Source organism: Myotis myotis, unplaced genomic scaffold (assembly GCF_014108235.1).
Source record: "Myotis myotis isolate mMyoMyo1 unplaced genomic scaffold, mMyoMyo1.p scaffold_m19_p_1, whole genome shotgun sequence".
Taxonomy (NCBI): Eukaryota; Metazoa; Chordata; class Mammalia; order Chiroptera; family Vespertilionidae; genus Myotis; species Myotis myotis.
The window spans coordinates 131,985,628-132,002,473 of record NW_023416313.1 but is presented as its reverse complement, the minus strand read 5'-3'; positions in this window follow the sequence as shown (position 1 = coordinate 132,002,473).

Below are 16,846 nucleotides of genomic sequence, written 5' to 3'. Positions count from 1 at the left end.
TTATGAAGTGGCCTTCTTTATCTCTTGTTATGGCCTTTACTTTGAGGTCTATTTTGTCAGATATAAGTATTGCTACCCCAGCTTTTTTTTTTTCATTTCCATTTGCCTGAAAGATATTTTTCCATCCCTTCACTTTTAGTCTGTGTGAGTCCCTTCTTCTGAGGTGGGTCTCTTGTAGACAGCAAATGTATGGGTAATATTTTTTATCCAGTCAGCCACTCGATGTCTTTTGATTGGAGCATTTATTCCATTTACGTTTAAAGTTATTATTGAAAGGTACTTGTTTCTAGCCATTTTTGTTTTTGTGTCTGTTTTCTTTCTTACCTTTTTATTTCTTCTTTTTACACCAGTCCCTTTCTTGCATGGCTGGCTTGGTGGTGATAAACTCCCTTAGCCTTTTTTTTTTTGTCTGTGAAGCTTCTTATTTCCCCTTCAAGTTTGAATGATAGCCTTGCTGGATAGAGTATTCTTGGATTCAATCCCTTGCTTTGCATCACTTTGTAAATTTCCGTCCAGTCTTTTCTGGCCTGATGTATTTCTGTTGAGAAATCATTTGATAATCTAATGGGAGATCCCTTGTATGTAACTTTCCATCTCTCTCTTGCAGCTTTTAGGATTCTCTCTTTGTCCTGAACATTTGCCATGGTAATTATGATGTGTCTTGGTGTGGGTCTTTTCGGGTTCATCTTGTTTGGGACTGTCTCTGCTTGTGTGACTTTTTTTCTTCCCCACCGCAGGGAAGTTTTCTGACATTATTTCTTCAAATAGGTTTTCCAATCCTTGTTCTTCTTCCTGTTGTTCTGGCATCCCTATTATTCGTATGTTCATTCGTTTCATGTTGTCCCATAGCTCCCTTAGGCTCTCCTCCTGTCTTTTAATTTTTTTTTCCAATTGCAGTTCAGTTTGGGTGTGTTTTGCTTCCCTGTCTTCTAATTCGCTAATTCGGTCCCCTGCTTCGCCTAGCCTACTTTTGCAACTTTCCGTGGTGTTTCTTATTGCAGCTATACCACTCTTTATTTCTTCTTGATTCTTACATAATTTATTGATTTTTTCATCCATTTCTTCTGATTCTTACATACGTTGTTGATTTTTTCCTCCAACCTGTTTATGCACTCTAGGACCCTTATTCTGAATTCTATTTCTGACATAGTGCATGCCTCTGTTTCACTTAGCCACTTTTCTGGCGATTTCTCATTTTCTTTCCTTTGGGGGTTTCTTTGTCTACCCATTTTTGGTCTTACCCACTGATCTAGATGTTGAGTCATGCAGGGGCTGCTCCTTGGGTGGCAGTGGTTCCTCGGGCTGCAGTTGCTCAAGTGGTCACAGTAGTGGTTGCTTCTCAGTTGGCAGTGACTCCTCTGCTGGGTGCTGTTCACAGCAGTGGTGTCTCCTCTGGTTGGTAGGTGAGGCTGCTCACACAGCTGCTGTTCCTTGGACAGGGGTGGGCTGTTCACGTGGCTTCTGCTCCTCGGTGGGCTAGGACTGCACACGTGGCTGCTGCTCCTTGGATCGGGGCTGGCTGCACGCTGCTGCTGTTCCTCAGATGGGGAAGGCTGCTCGTTAGGCTGCTGCTCTTTGGACAGGGGCAGGTTGCTTACAGGGCTACTGCTCCTCGTATGGGTGCAGGCTGCTCGCGCAGCTGTTGCTCCTCAGATGGGGGGCAGGCTGCTTGCGTGGTTGCTGCTCCTCGGGTGGGGGTGAGCTGCACATGTGGCTGCTGTTCCTCAGATGGGGGAGGGATGCTCACCCAGCTGCTGCTCGTTGGGCTTAGGTGCAGACTGCTTTTGGCTGCTGCTCCTTGGACCAGTGTGGGCTGCACAGGGCTGCCACTCCTCAGATGACCTTGGGCGGGAGCGAGCTGCTCGGGCGGCTGCTGCTCCTTGGGCTGGATTGAGCTGCATGTGCAGCTGCTGCACCTCATACAGGGGCTGTCTGCTCGCGTGACTGCTGCTTATTGGACGGGGGATGAGCTGCTTGTGTAGCTGTTTCTCTTCAGGCAGGAACAAGCTGCACGTGTGTCTGCTGCTCCTCGGATGGGGGCAGGCCGCTTACCCAACTGCTGCTCGTCAGGTGCAGGCTGTGTGTGTCTGCTACTCCTCGGACCAGTGTGGACTGCACAGGGCTGCCGGTCCTCAGATGTGGGTGGTCTGCTTGTGTGGCTGCTGCTCCTTGGACTAGGGGAGGCTGCTCGGGCGGCTACTGCTCCTTGAATGGAAGTGGGCTGCTTTGTGGTGATGCTGTTCCTTGTATGGGTATGGGCTGCTCACACTGCTGCTGCTCCTCATATGGGGGCAGGCTGCTCATGCAGCTGCTGCTCCTCAGATGGGGTAGCGGGCTGCTCACACAGCTGACAGCTGCTGCTCCTTAGACAGGGGCAGGCCACGTGAAGCTTCTGCTCTTAGGCCTGGGGCAGGCTGTTCATGGGGCTGCTGCTCCTTGGACTGGAGTGGGCTGCTCATGTGTCTGCTGCTTGCGTGGTTGCAGTGCCCCGGGCTAAGGTGTTGGGCCAGTCAGCGGGGAGCACGCTTCAGAACTGACAGGAGCCTGCGCCCAGGGTGGCTGGAGATTTGATGACCGTGGGACCCCAGCTGAGGTAGCAGGTCCTAGGCAGGGGTGTCTGTAGAGTTACAGGTGTTATCTAAGGACACCCTGGGTGGGGGGTGAGACCTGGCTCCCAGTTACAGCAGCTCTGCCCTTATAAACGCTAGGCTTCTGGGGACGAGCCGGCCTCCTGGAACTGCTTATACAGTAGCAGAGGCTGCCTAGTTAGGTGAGCCCATTTAGCCTGACCCCGAAGGCCTTGTGGAATCTATCTGTGCCTCACTCACATACACACACACACTTCCCACATGACCACACACTCCTCTTCTGGTCCCTCACTGACTCACATTCTCTCCCTCACTGTTGCCTTCTTCCTGCCTCTGTAGTTGGGTCTGGGGTGTTATTGACCCGTTTGTGGATAGAGTTTCCTCTCTAGGTGTCTGGTTATGAGGCTCACTCTCTAGCACCTGGCCAGACAGGATAAAATTCACCTCGACAAGACACAACACAAAGGGACCAAAGCACGAATGCACTGACGACAATAATAACCCTATTATCAGTGACCACCTGAGAAAAGAGGATTAGAGGTGAGAAAAGAGAGCATAAGTGATATCGAAGAGAGTAAAAAAGATAGGAGAGAAAAGAAGAAGGAAGAAAAGGAGAATATATATATATATATATATATATATATATATATATATATATGGGGAAAACACCCCAGAACCAGTACATAAACAAACAAAACAAACAAACAAAAAATAATAGTAATAATAAAAATAAAAATACAAACACCAAACCCCCAGCAAAGAGGATGGGGGCAGAATCTATAGATGCTGAACTTATATATAGAAGATAAGGTTAAAAGTTGGATGAATATGGGGAGGATCTCAGTTCAGTATAGAGGAAGTAGAAAGGGGATGGATGGATAAGAGGAAAGAGAACAAGAAAAAAATAAGTTTATAAAAAATTTGATTTAAAAAATGTTATAAAAATATGCCAAAACCGGTTTGGCTCAGTGGATAGAGCGTCGGTCTGCGGACTGAAAGGTCCCAGGTTCGATTCCGGTCAAGGGCATGTACCTGGGTTGCGGGCACATCCCCAGTAGGAGATGTGCAGGAGGCAGCTGATCGATGTTTCTCTCTCATCGATGTTTCTAACTCTCTATCTCTCTCCCTTCCTCTCTGTAAAAAATCAATAAAATATATTAAAAAAAAAATGTTATAAAAATAGCAAATAAAAATAAAATAAAATAGAGTGATGGAAAAATAATGTGAAAAGAAACATAAAATAAAGCAACAAACAAAAACAGGAACAAAACAAAAAAAAGAGAGATAACAAAGTAATAAAAAAATAAAATAAAAATGAAAAAGTGAAGTGTTCCTTTGGCTGGCTTAAGATCCCAATCTTCTGTACTATAGTGTTTCTCTTTAGTCCAGCCCCTTTGTGCTCTCAGGGACTATTTAGTTGTGTGTGTGTGTGTTTTAAATCCTTTTTACCGTTCAGGGCGGAATCTGGATGTGGCTGTATTAGTTGCCTGGATAATGGAGGGAGGGGGCTATCTCTTCAGGGCAGAATGGCTTTCCCAGGCTCAGGAATGACTCAGCACCACTCTCGCTGCCACTTCTCCTGGATCTCCCTCTCCCCACAGATTCCACAATTCCACACCTTCTCCCACGATCCAGCCATGGGTAAGTGTCTGTATTCGAAAGGTCCTATGAACTGGGCTCTATGAAGAAAGGCACAAGCCACAGAGGCCGGAGAGGCTGCACCTCTGCGCACTCCTCTCCTGCCGGCACTCTTCAGCTTTTACTGACTGTGGACCCAGATCTAGAAGCAGTTCTGTGTACCTTTTTTCCCACTGCACCTGTCCCAAGGGACGTGGGCCAAGCCGATGCTGTGTGGATTCCCTCTGATCCTCAGGGCTCACCGTTCTGGCCGATTATCCTTCCCAGAGCCTTCACTTTACCTTTCTCCAGGAGTCCTCTGCCTTTCCCAGCTGCAAACTGTCTCCCAGCTGAATGTCCCCTGCCAATTTGGGCTGGATATTACTGGTTTCAGCTGCTCACCCTATCTTCTCCGGGACAAGGCACGGGACACTGTCCATCTATACTGCTGCCATTTGTCTCCCTCGATTGCAGGCTTGATCCCTGGCCCTGGTCAGGCTGCATTTCTCTGTCCCACTCTTTTTTCTTTTTGCTCTTTAGATTGGGTGCTTTTTGCTTCCTCATATTCCAAATCATTGATTTGATTCTCTAAATCCTCTACTCTACTATTGAATTCCTGTAAATTTTTCTTTATTTCAGTTAGTGTATGCTTAATTTCTGGTCCTTTTTCATGTCTTTCCAGTCTCACTAAGATCCTTAAAAGTCTCACCATGATCCTTGAGTAACCTTATAACCATTGTTTTGAACTCTGTGTCCAGTAGTTTGCTTGCTTCCATTTCTTTCATTTGGGACATGTTCCTTTGTCTCCACATTTTGGTTGCTTCTCTGTATTTGTTTCAATATGTTAGGTAGAGCTGCTATGTCTCCTGGAATTGGTAGAGTGGCCTTGTGTAGTAGGTGTCCTGGAGGGCCCAGTGGCTCAGCCTCCCCAGTCACCTGAGCGGAGAACTTTAGGTGTGTCCCTGTGTGGGCTATGTGCACAGTCTTGTAGTTGAGCCTTGATTGCTGTTGGTGTCTCTGGAGGAGATGACCTCCAGACCAACTGGCTGTGAGGACCAGTTGCAACTACAGTGAGAGAGCTGCTGTGCAGAGCGTGAAGTCCAGCTGTGAAGCAAGGCAGTCTGGTGCTAGTTCCAGGTCTTGCGCCTTTTATTGATAGGTTTCGGGCATGCTGTCACCAGCTGCAGGTTGTTTGAGAGACTTTAGCAAAGTCTGAAGCCTGAGCTAGGGGGAGCCATTCATATGGGAAAATTGCTGCAAACAGCTTGGGTAGGGCTGAAAATTAGATGGGTCAGAGTCTCGGGGAATCCCCAGGGTGGAGCAAACAGTGTGCTTCAGGCTGATTGAGACTCAGATATGGGTGCCAGTTAGCTCTGAAACAGGGGAGGTCCCAGCACAGGAATGATGACCTTTGCCAGCATCTCTGTCACGGAGAGAGCTGCCCCTGAGTTCCTGCCCTGATGTCAGTCCAGTTCCTTTTTGTATGCATGTGTCCCCCAGTGCCTTTCCCTGGCACTGATGCTCATAGGAAGTGGAACCTTGTAAGTTTAGTTCATGTGCCAGCCCTTTAAGTGGAACAGCTGGGTCTCCAGCAGCCTCCATGTCACTGAGCCCCAATACACACTGGTTTTTACAGCTCATAATTGTGGGGACTTCTTTTCCCAGGTCTGGGAGCTTGGGCTCAGGTTCTGGTGTGGGGCTGGGACCTCTTGCTCCTCACAGGCAGCCTCTGCAGAGATGATCTCCCTCCTAATTAAATAAATGCCACATGTGGGTGTTAGACCAGCCCATTCTGTGCCTCCCCCACCCCACCAATCTCTGTGTGCTTTTTTCTTTACTTCCCTAGTTGTAGGACTTCTATTCAGCCAGTTTTCAGGTGGTTCTGAGTGATGGTTGTTCTGTATTTTAGTTGTAATTTGGATGTGGTTGTGGGAGGTGGCGAGTACAGGTATTTACCTACACCACAATCTTGGTTCCTCCACCCCCAAATTTTTAATTAACCAATGTTATGCCAATAAATTTCATTTTAAAAAAACGTAACTAAAAATAGAGCAAGACAAGAAAAAAAGAACAAAAAAACTACAAAAACAGCCAGAAAACAATGAATAATATGTCAATAAGATACCTATGAATTTACTTTAATTATAAATGGACTAAATTCTCCAATCAAAAGACAGAGTGACTGTGTGAATTAAGAAAACAGGATTCACCCTGGCTGGATCAGTTGAGTATCAACCTATGAACCAGGAGGTCAGGGGTTGATTACTGGTCAGGGCACATGCCTGGGTTTTGGGCTCAATCCCCACTGGGGGGCATAGAGGATGAAGTCTATCAATGATTTTCTTTCATCATTGATATTTCTCCCTTTCCCCCTCCCTTCCGCTATCTGAAATCAATGAAAAAATATTTCCTTTTTTTAAAAAAAAGGATTAATTTATGTACTACATATAAGGAACTCACTTCAGCTTTAAGGACACACACAGACTGACAGTGAAGGGATGGAAAAAGATGTTCCATTAATTGGAAACCAAAAAAGAACAAGGTAGCAATACTTATATTAGACAAAATAGATTTTAAGACAAAGATTGTAATAACAGACAATGAATGTCATTATATAATGTTAAAGGGGTCAATCCAGCAAGAGAATATAGCATTTGTTAATATTTATGCACCCTACTTAGGAGGATCTAATTATAAAAAACAAAGGTAGAAATAGCGATATAATAATAATAGGGGGCTTTAATACTCTACTTTCATCAATAAATACATCTTTAGAGAGAAAATCAATAAGGAAACATTGAACTTAAATGATACATCAGACCAGATGGACTTAGCACACATTTACAAAACATTCCATCAACAGCAGCAGAATATACCCTCTTCTCAAATGCAAATGGAATATTCTCCAGGACACATCATATGTTAGGCCACAAAACAAGTCTTAATAAATTTAAGAAGACTGAAATTATTTCAAGAATTTTTCTGACCACAATATTATGAAACTAGAAATCAATTTTACAAGAAGAAAATTGGAAAATTTACAACTGTGTAGAGATTAAACTGAACAATCTTGAGACAAATTTAAATAGAAATGTAACATACCAAAATTAAGGGGATACAGCACAAGCAGTTCTAAGAGGGAAGTTCATTCATAGTGATAAACATTAAAAACAAGAAATATCTTAAACAACCTAACTTTACATTTTAGGGAACTAGAAAAAAAAAGAACAAAGTCTAAAGTTAGCATAAATATAAAACCAGAAGCAAATGACAGAGACTAAGAATGCAATAGAAAAGATCAATAAAACTGAGAACTTTTTTTTGGTTAATCCTCACCTGAGGATATTTTTTCTATTGGTTTTTAGAGAGAGTGGAGGGAAGTGGGGAGGGAAGAAAGAAAGAGAGAATGAATCAGAAAAGAAAGAGGGGACATTGCAACTGATACCACAGAAATGCAAAGGATCATAAGAGACTACTATGAACAGTTACATGCAAGAAAATTGGACAACCTAGAAGAAATAGATTCTAAGACATACAAACTAGAAAGACTGAATCATGAAGAAATAGAGAATCTGAAGAGATCAACTATAGAAGGAGACTTGAGTTAGTAATAAAAAAACCTCCCAAAACACAAAAGTTCAGAACCAGATGGCTTCACTGGTGAATCCTACCAAACATTTAAAATCCTATATAATAAAAGGCTAATATGCAAATAGACTGAACAGCAGAATGACCAGTCACTATGACACGCACTGACCACCAGGGAGCAGACAGTCAATGCAGGAGCTGCCCCCTGGTGGTCAATGTGCTCCCACAGGGGGAGCACTGTTCAGCCAGAAGCCGGGCTCATGGCTGGGGAGTGCAGCAGTGGTGGCGGGAGCCTCTCCCGCCTCAGCAGCAGTGCTAAGGACCCCTTGGAGGATGTCTGACTGCTGGCTTAGGCCCACTCCCCAAGAGGACACAGGCCGGGCTGAGGGACCCCCCCACCTCCCCACACCCAGTGCACAAATGTCGTGCACTGGGCCTCTAGTTGAATTAATATTATTCATTCTCATACTCTTTCAAAACATAAAAAAGGAGGGAACACTCTAAACTCATTTTATGAGGCCAGCATTACTCTGACAAAACCATAAAAAACCTATAAGAATATTATAAGACAATATCCTTGATGAAAACATGCAAAAAATCCTCCACAAAATATTAAAACTGATTATATTAAAACCAGATATTACATTAAAAATAAAGTTAAATTCAACAATATATAAAAAGGGTTATACACCATGATTAAGTGGAATTGATTCTGAAGATGCAAAGATGGTTCAACATCCACAAATCAAACAACACGATACACTACATTTACAAAATGAAGGATAAAAAAAAATCATATGATCATTTCAATAGATGCAGAAAAGCATTTGATAAAATTCAACATCCATTCATAAAAACTCCTAACAAAGTGGATATAGAGGAAAGTACCCTAACACAATAAGGCCACATGTGACAAGCCTACAGCTAATATCATACTCAATGGTGAAAAGCTGAAAGCTAAGATGAGGAAGGAGACAAAGATGCTCACTCTCTTGCCCTGACCGGTTTGGCTCAGTGGATATAGCGTTGGCCTGCGGACTCAAGGGTCCCAGGTTCGATTCCGGTCAAGGGCATGTACCTTGGTTGCGGGTACATCCCCAGTAGGGAGCGTGCAGGAGGCAGCTGATCGATGTTTCTCTCTCATCGATGTTTCTCTCTATCCCTCTCACTTCCTCTCTGTAAAAAATCAATAAAAAAAATATATATTTTTTAAAAAAGATGCCCACTCTCACCACTCTTATTCAACAAAGCACTGGAAGTCCTAGCCATAGCAATTAGGCCATAAAAAGAAGTCAAAGGCATCCGAATTGGTAAGAAAGATGTAAAACTTTCTCTAACTGCCAATGACATAATATTTTACATAGAAAACACTAAAGACTACACCAAAAATAAAGTTAAAACAAATTCAGTAAAGTTGCAGAATTGAAAATCAATATATAAAAATCAGTTGTGTTTGTATTAATAATAATAATAATGAACTATTCAAAATTATTAATCATCCATGTATGTCTTTCATTTGAACCATTCCTTCAAATAAAGTAATTTGGTACCCTATCCCCCAAGAGATATAAAAATTAAGAAAATAATCCCATTTACATTTGCACTAAATTCATAAAATACTTAGGACTAAGTTTAACCAAGGAGGTGAAAGATCTATGCTGAAACCTTTAAGACATTGATGAAAACAATACACAGCTAAATGGAAAGGTATTTAATGTTCATGGACTGAAATAATTAATATTGTTTAAATGTCCATACTATCCAAAGTTATCTACAGATTTAATGCAATCCCCATCAAAATTTGATGGCATTTCTCAGAGAAATAGACTAAACTAGATATCATCCAAAGTAATCTTGAGCAAGGAGAACAAAATTACAGTAACCAAAACAGTATGGTACTGAAATTAAAACAGACACATAGATCAATGGAACAGAGTAGAAAACTGAAGAGGTAAACCCACATATTTAAGGTCAAATAACTTATGAGAAAGGAGCCAAGAATATACAATGGAGAAAGGATAGTCTCTTCAATGGTGTGAAAACTGACCAGTTACATGCAAAAGAATGAAATTTGACCACTATCTTACACCATACACAAAATCAACTAAAACAATGGATTAAAGACTTGAATGCACGATCTGAAACCATGAAACTCCTAGGGAAAAAAATAAGGGGAAGTTTCTTAACATTGGTCTTGGCAATGATTTCTTGAATTTGATACTAAAAGCAAAAGTAAACAAGTGGGACTAATTCAAATAAAAGCTTCTGTACAACCATGGAAACAATCAACAAAATAAAAAGGCTACCAATGGAATGGGAGAAAATATTTGGAAACCATGTATCTGATTAGGGGTTAATATCCAAAATACATAAAAATTCATATAACTCAATAGCAAAACACAAACAAACAAAACCCCAAACAATTTAATTAAAAATGGGCAGAGTATTTGAATAGTTTTCAAAGAAACATTCAGATATACGAAAAGATGCTCTGTATCACTGAGATATCACCTTACACCTGTTAGAATGGCTCTTCTCAAAAAGAAGGAATAATAAGTGATGACAAGATATGAAGAAATGGGAAATTATTCACTATTAGTGGGGATGTAAATTGGTGCAACCACAATGGAAAACAGTATGGAGGTCCCTCAAAACATTAAAAATTGAAATTCCAGGCTGGGTGGAGGAAGGTAAAGGGGGGCATGTGGGGGACATCTGTAATACAGTCAACACTAAATATATGTGTATATATTTATTTTTTAAAATTCCATATGATCTAGCAATTCTACTTCTGAGTATTATCTAAAGGAAATAAAATCACTATCTCAAAGAGACACATGCACATCCATGTTTATTGCACATCCTATCTAATAAAAGAGTAATATGCAAATTAACCATCACACCCTCACTCCCTCACTCCGTCATTCCACCACAAAGATGGAGGCGGCCACGAGCTGGAGTGAGCGGAGGCTTGGTTGCCTCCGATGATGGAGGAAGCCAAGCTTCCCGCCTGCCCTGGCCTTCCCTGAGCTCCGCTCAAGGCTACAAAGTTTCAATTATAGAAGATAAATAAATCCCAGATACCTGCTTCCAGACACCGTGGCTTCCGCTCAAGAGGGGCTGTGAGCCTCCCATTGCCAGGGACAACCCAGGCTTTGATTGGGACCAAGGCTACAAAGTTTCAATTATAGAAGTTAAATAAATCCCAGATACCTGCTTCCAGCCTGTGGCCATGGCCAGCCTGAAAATGTCCCTCAGCCCCTCACCTGGGCTGGCCAGGCACCCCAGTAGGGACCCCAACCCTGAAGGGGCTGTAGCCAGCCTGAAAACAGCCCTCAGCCCCTCATCCAGGCTGGCCACACCCCCATGGCGTGAAGGTCCCCACTGTGGGGCTTGACCAGCCTGCAAACAACCATCAGCCCCTCACCCAGGCTGGCCAGGCACCCCAGTAGGGACCCCCACCCTTAATGGCGTGTGGCCAGCCTGAAAATGGCCCTCAGCCCCTCATCCAGGCTGGCCACACCCCCATGGGGTGAGGGTCCCCCCATCAGCCTCAAAAGCCATCAGCCCCTCATCCAGGCTGGGCAGGCACCCTAGCAGGACCCCCACCCTGATCTGGGACACCCTTCAGGGCAAACCAGCTGGCTCCCACCCATGCACCAGGCCTCTATCCTATATAATAAAAGTGTAATATGCAAATTGACCCTAACAGCAGAACGACTGGGAATGACTGGTCACTGTGACACCACACACTGACCACCAAGGGGCAGGTGCTCAATGCAGGAGATGCCCCCTGGTGGTCAGTGCGCTCCCACAGGGGGAGCTCTGCTCAGCTACAAGCCAGGCTGCCGGCTGCCAGCAGAGCGGTGGTGGCAGGAGCCTCTCCCGCCTCCTCAGCAGCACTAAGGATGTCTGACTGCAGCTTAGGCCTGCTCCCCGCTGGCAAGTGGACATCCCCCAAGAGGTCCCAGACTGCGAGAGGGTACAGGTCAGGATGAGGGACCCCCTGAGTGCACACATTTTTGTGCACCGGGCCTGTAGTCTATATATATAAAAGGCTAATATGCAAAATGTCCCCTTGGGAGTTTGACCAGGAGATCGGGAGTTTGATTGCTCAGTATGACATGCACTGACCACCAGGGGGTGGCGTGGAACAAAGGAAGGCCCCGGCCGGCAGCTGGCAGCCAGGGAAGGGAGGCCTTGGCCAGCAGCCAGGGGAAGGGAGGCCCCAGTGGCAGCTGGAAGGAAGGCCCCGGCCAGCAGCCAGAAGGCCCCAATTGGCCCTGATTGCCAGCCAGGCTTGGGACCCTACCCATTCACGAATTTTGTCCACCGGGCCTCTAATTTCTTATAATAGCCAAGATGTGGAAACAACCTAAGTGTCCACTGACAGATGAATGGATAAAGATGATGCATGAATACATGTAATAATATTCAGCCATAAAAAATAAGGGACTGCTGCCATTTGGGACAACATGGATGAACTCTGAGGCCATTATGTTGAGATAATTCAGATAGAGAAAGACAAATACTGTATATTATTATTTATATGTGGCATCTAAAATAGTCAAATTTACAGAAACAGTGGGGAGTGGAGAAATGGGGAAGTGTTGGTCAAAACTTACCAACTTTCAGTTATAAGATGAATGAGTCCTGGGGATCTGATGTACAGCATGGTGACTATAGTTAATAACATTATATGAGATTAAATCTTAAATGTTCTCACCTCAAAAAAAGTAATGGTATTCATATGAGGTGATGGAAAGTATTAGCCACGCTATGGTGGTAATCATTTTGCAATACATAAGTGTATGAAATCAACACATTGTACACCTTAAACTTACACAATGCTATATGTCAATTATATCTCAATAAATCTGGGGGAAAAGAGTATCAAGTGTCATCCTTGAAAGGAGGTGGCCTTCCTCTGAAGGTCAGAGATGAATGTGAACAATACTGCCACTGAAATATACTTCTGATTTCATTGTGGTATGAGGGCCTAGGAAAGATCAATGTAGCAGTATTCACATTCCAGAGACACAGTGGGTATTTAATTAACAGAAAATATGACCAAGGAGGATATCTAAATGACTGATCAATTATATATAGTGCCATCCTTTTCCAGTGAGAGGGAAGAGGGACAGAGATGAAGAGCCGGCAGCTTCCCTGCTTAAAACAGGCGGGCAAGACCTGGAAGTTGCATCCATCATTTCACACAGTCCATTGATGGGTCAACAGTCACATTGCCATACCCATCCACAAGAGAGCTGCGAGATGTAGAGGGAAATAGGGACCATTTCAGATTTTTATTACTGAAGGGGAGAATGGACACTGGAGAAGAAGCGGAAGTTTACCTGACATGAGTTAAAAGTGTCTGAAAAATCTTAGGTACAGAAGGATTCAAGTTATATCTTTCTAGCAACCATAGTCTATTCTACAACGGTCAGAGAATATAACCATTTTAACATTTGTGTATACTGTATAACATTACATTAATCAGAAGTTTATACCTTTCATTATTCCTAGCTAAATACAATGAACAATTGGCAAGTCAAGTCCCAGATCCCGAAGTTGAGTAAATGCTAGTGGGATACATTGGCCTGAATTGCAGTCAGATCCATGAATTTTCTGTTGACTCAGATTTAGCATAATGTTCTCTGTCAATGTGTATCCTCAAGCCCCCTTCTCTCTAAGGCCTCTTAGAATAAGATGCAACTTGTAAAACTTTGTAGCCCTCACTCCCATTGTGTTTCAAAGTGAGTACTATAATGTTCCAAGGTGCTTTGTTAGGAGTTTCAAACATTACAGTTTACTAAGTAAAAAAAAAAAAAAGAGAGAGAGAGAGAGAGAGAGAGAGAGAGAGAGAGAGAGAGCGAGCGCCTGGCTTGAGTCTGTACTTCTGGGAAGTTCATAGCCCTTCAACCTGAGACAGTTCATAGAGCTCCTTGATTTAAGGGGAGATCAGGAACTCTTGAAGAAAGACTTTGTGGTAACATCACAGAATAACATACATCTTCCTAGTTGTCTACCAAGAACCTGTAGGTGTCCACCACTTTAAATGTGCACCAGAGAAAGGGAAATGTAAAACCTTTCTGGGATTGGATAACAGTTATGGGATATTCCTGAGCCAACAGTCAAAGGGGATGCTAATGGAGGTCCAATAGTAAATGGTGTTCTGGCCCAAGTCCATCTCACAGTAAATCTCATGGGTCTGTGTACCCATTCTGTGCTTTCCCCCAGCTCAGGAATATGTAGTTGGGACAGACATTCTTCACTGGAGGATGCCCACATTAGGTCCCTGACCCCCTTGGATTAAGGCTACTATGGCAGAAAGGTCAAGAGAACACCTGTAATGCTAAAGTATATAAACAGTAAACCAAATAGAATCCATGAGAACAGTATCTCACCAACTGGGGAATATTAGTAGAGATAGGATTTATAAAAAGGAACCAACTGAAAATTCTGGAGTTGAAAAGCACAATAATTGGAATGAAAAATTTGCTGTAGGGGGTCAGCAGATTTGAATAGGCAGAATAAATAATCAGTGAACTTAAAGATAGGTCAATTGAGATTACCCAGTCTGAGAAATCTGGGTAATAATAAAGAATGAAAAAATGAATAGAGTATAAGAGGCCAGTTGGACTCCACATGCTAACCAACATATACTTACTGGGGGTCCCAGAGGAGAAGAGTAAAAGAAAGGGACAGAAAGTAGATTAGTGGTTTCCAGATGCTGGGAGTGGGTGCAGGGTTTGTTTTGGGGTTATAAAATGTTCTGGAATTATATAGTGGTGATGTTTGCACACCACTGTGAATATACTAAAAACCATTTAATTATGTACCTTACAGTGGTTAAATCATGAATTTTTGTTAGACAAACTTTATATCAAAAAGAAGTCATCATCTCAGTTCCTCCTGGTTTTCCTCCCTCATTATACCTCCTGATTCTAAGCCACACTGGGTGTGATTCAACCAGCACCAAATGTGTTTCTTATACCATTTCCCTGCCTTTTCCTTGGTCTCTCTTTGTCCCTCTATCTCAGAAAATCTTTTCAAAATCTGCTCAAAGCCTATTATGATTCTCCTTTCCTATAGCAACCCTTGCAATGTTAGAGTCTGGAAACTAGATAGCTATTGAAAAGCCTTGGGTTTTCAATAAGTTAGTCAGAGAAAGATAAATATCACATGATCTCACTCATTTGTGGAATATAATGAACAACATAAACTGATGAACAAAAACAGATCCAGAGACAGAGAAGCATTGATCAGACCATCAAAACTCATAGGAAAGGCAGGGGAGGGTGAGGGAGAGGGGGAGAGATCAACCAAAGGACTTGTATGCATGCATATAAGCCTAACCAATGGACACAGACACCAGGGGGGTGAGGGCATGAGCAGGAGTTGGGGGTGGGTGGGCAATGGGGGCATAAGGACACATATGTAATACCTATTACATATGTGTCCTTATGTAATACAGAAAAAAATAAATAAAATACTTCTATATCAATAAAAATAATCCTATATAATAAAGAGGTAATATGCAAATTGACCATCACACCCTTGCACAAGACGGCCGCCCCCATGTGGTCAAAAGATGGCTGCCACAAGATGGCCAGCAGGGGAGGGCAGTTGGGGGCGACTGGGCTGGCAGGGGAGGGCAGTTAGGGGTGACCGGGCCTGCAGGGGAGGGCTGTTGGGGGTGACAAGGCCTACAGGAGAGGGCAGCTGGAGGCGACCAGATCGTCAGGGGAGGGTGGTTGGGGGGACCAGGCCTGCAGGGGAGAGCAGTTGGGGGCAACTGGGCCAGCAGGGGAGGGCAGTTGGGGGCAACCAAACTGGCAGGGGAGGGCAGTTGGGGGTGACCAGGCAGGCAGGGGAGGGCAGTTGGGGGCGATTGGGCCAGCAGGGGAGCAGTTAGGCGTCGATCAGGCTGGCAGGGGAGTGGTTAGAGGGTGATCAGGCTGGCAGGCAGAAGCGGTTAGGGGCAATCATGCAGGCAGGCAGGCAAGCGGTTGGGAGCCAGCAGTCCCGGATTGTGAGAGGGATGTCCAACTGCTGGTTTAGGTCCGATCCCACATCTCCCAAGGGGTCCCAGATTGGAGAGGGTGCAGGCTGGGCTGAGGGACACCCCCCCACTCCAGTGCATGAATTTCGTGCACTGGACCTCTAGTAATAATAATAATAATAAAGAAAAAAAATAGAAAAGCCTTGGGTTATCCAGGCCAATCTCAACTGGAAACTTTTATAAAGAATCATTTTTTAAAGTTTGGTAAAAAAAATATAAAATTTGCTATTGTAGACATTTTTGGGTGTATGTCTCAGTAGTGTTAGCTATATTCACACTGTGCAAGAACTCAGTATCAATTATATCCTGATTTGTGGAGCCTTTCCTAATTGGAGTCAATTCTTCCTTCTGCCACGATCCTATAGCATGTTGGGCACCCTTCCATTTCAGTACTGACCACATTTCTCTATGGTTAGTTCTTGTGTCTGTCCCCATCACTAATTTGTGAGCTCCCTGAGGGTAGGAGTTGAGGCTAATTCATCTCTAAATTCTCTGCCCAGCACAATGTGATACTAAAGTGCTTGCTGAAGAAGGAATGAAGGGGCAAAGAACGCAGTAGTATCATATAAGACCTGGAGACATAGGAGAGAGGCAAAGAATAACACTCTTCATCACCCACGCTTCCTCCTCTTCCTCTACATCCTGGCCTAACATCTTGCCTCATTCTTGGCCACGAAGAGGGGCCAGGAGTATTACTCAGTGGTTCTAGAGTCCTGTCAGCTGTTGGTCTCAAGGAAACTCCTACCTTCAGAGCAGTGTTTTCCATGGCTAATGCACTACAGCAGCTGACCTGCCATCATCCAAAGCTACCTGTTTTGTGTAAAGGAAGATTCAGGTTCCTTCTAGCTTCCAACTTTCCTGGATTATAGGACCTTGACAAATGCCATCTGCGTGCCACCTTTACAATGAGCACAAGAAAATATGTGGCAAAATCCATGTTTAGTTATCTAGACACTATTTCTCCAGGGAGGTGATTAAAAAGCCCCTG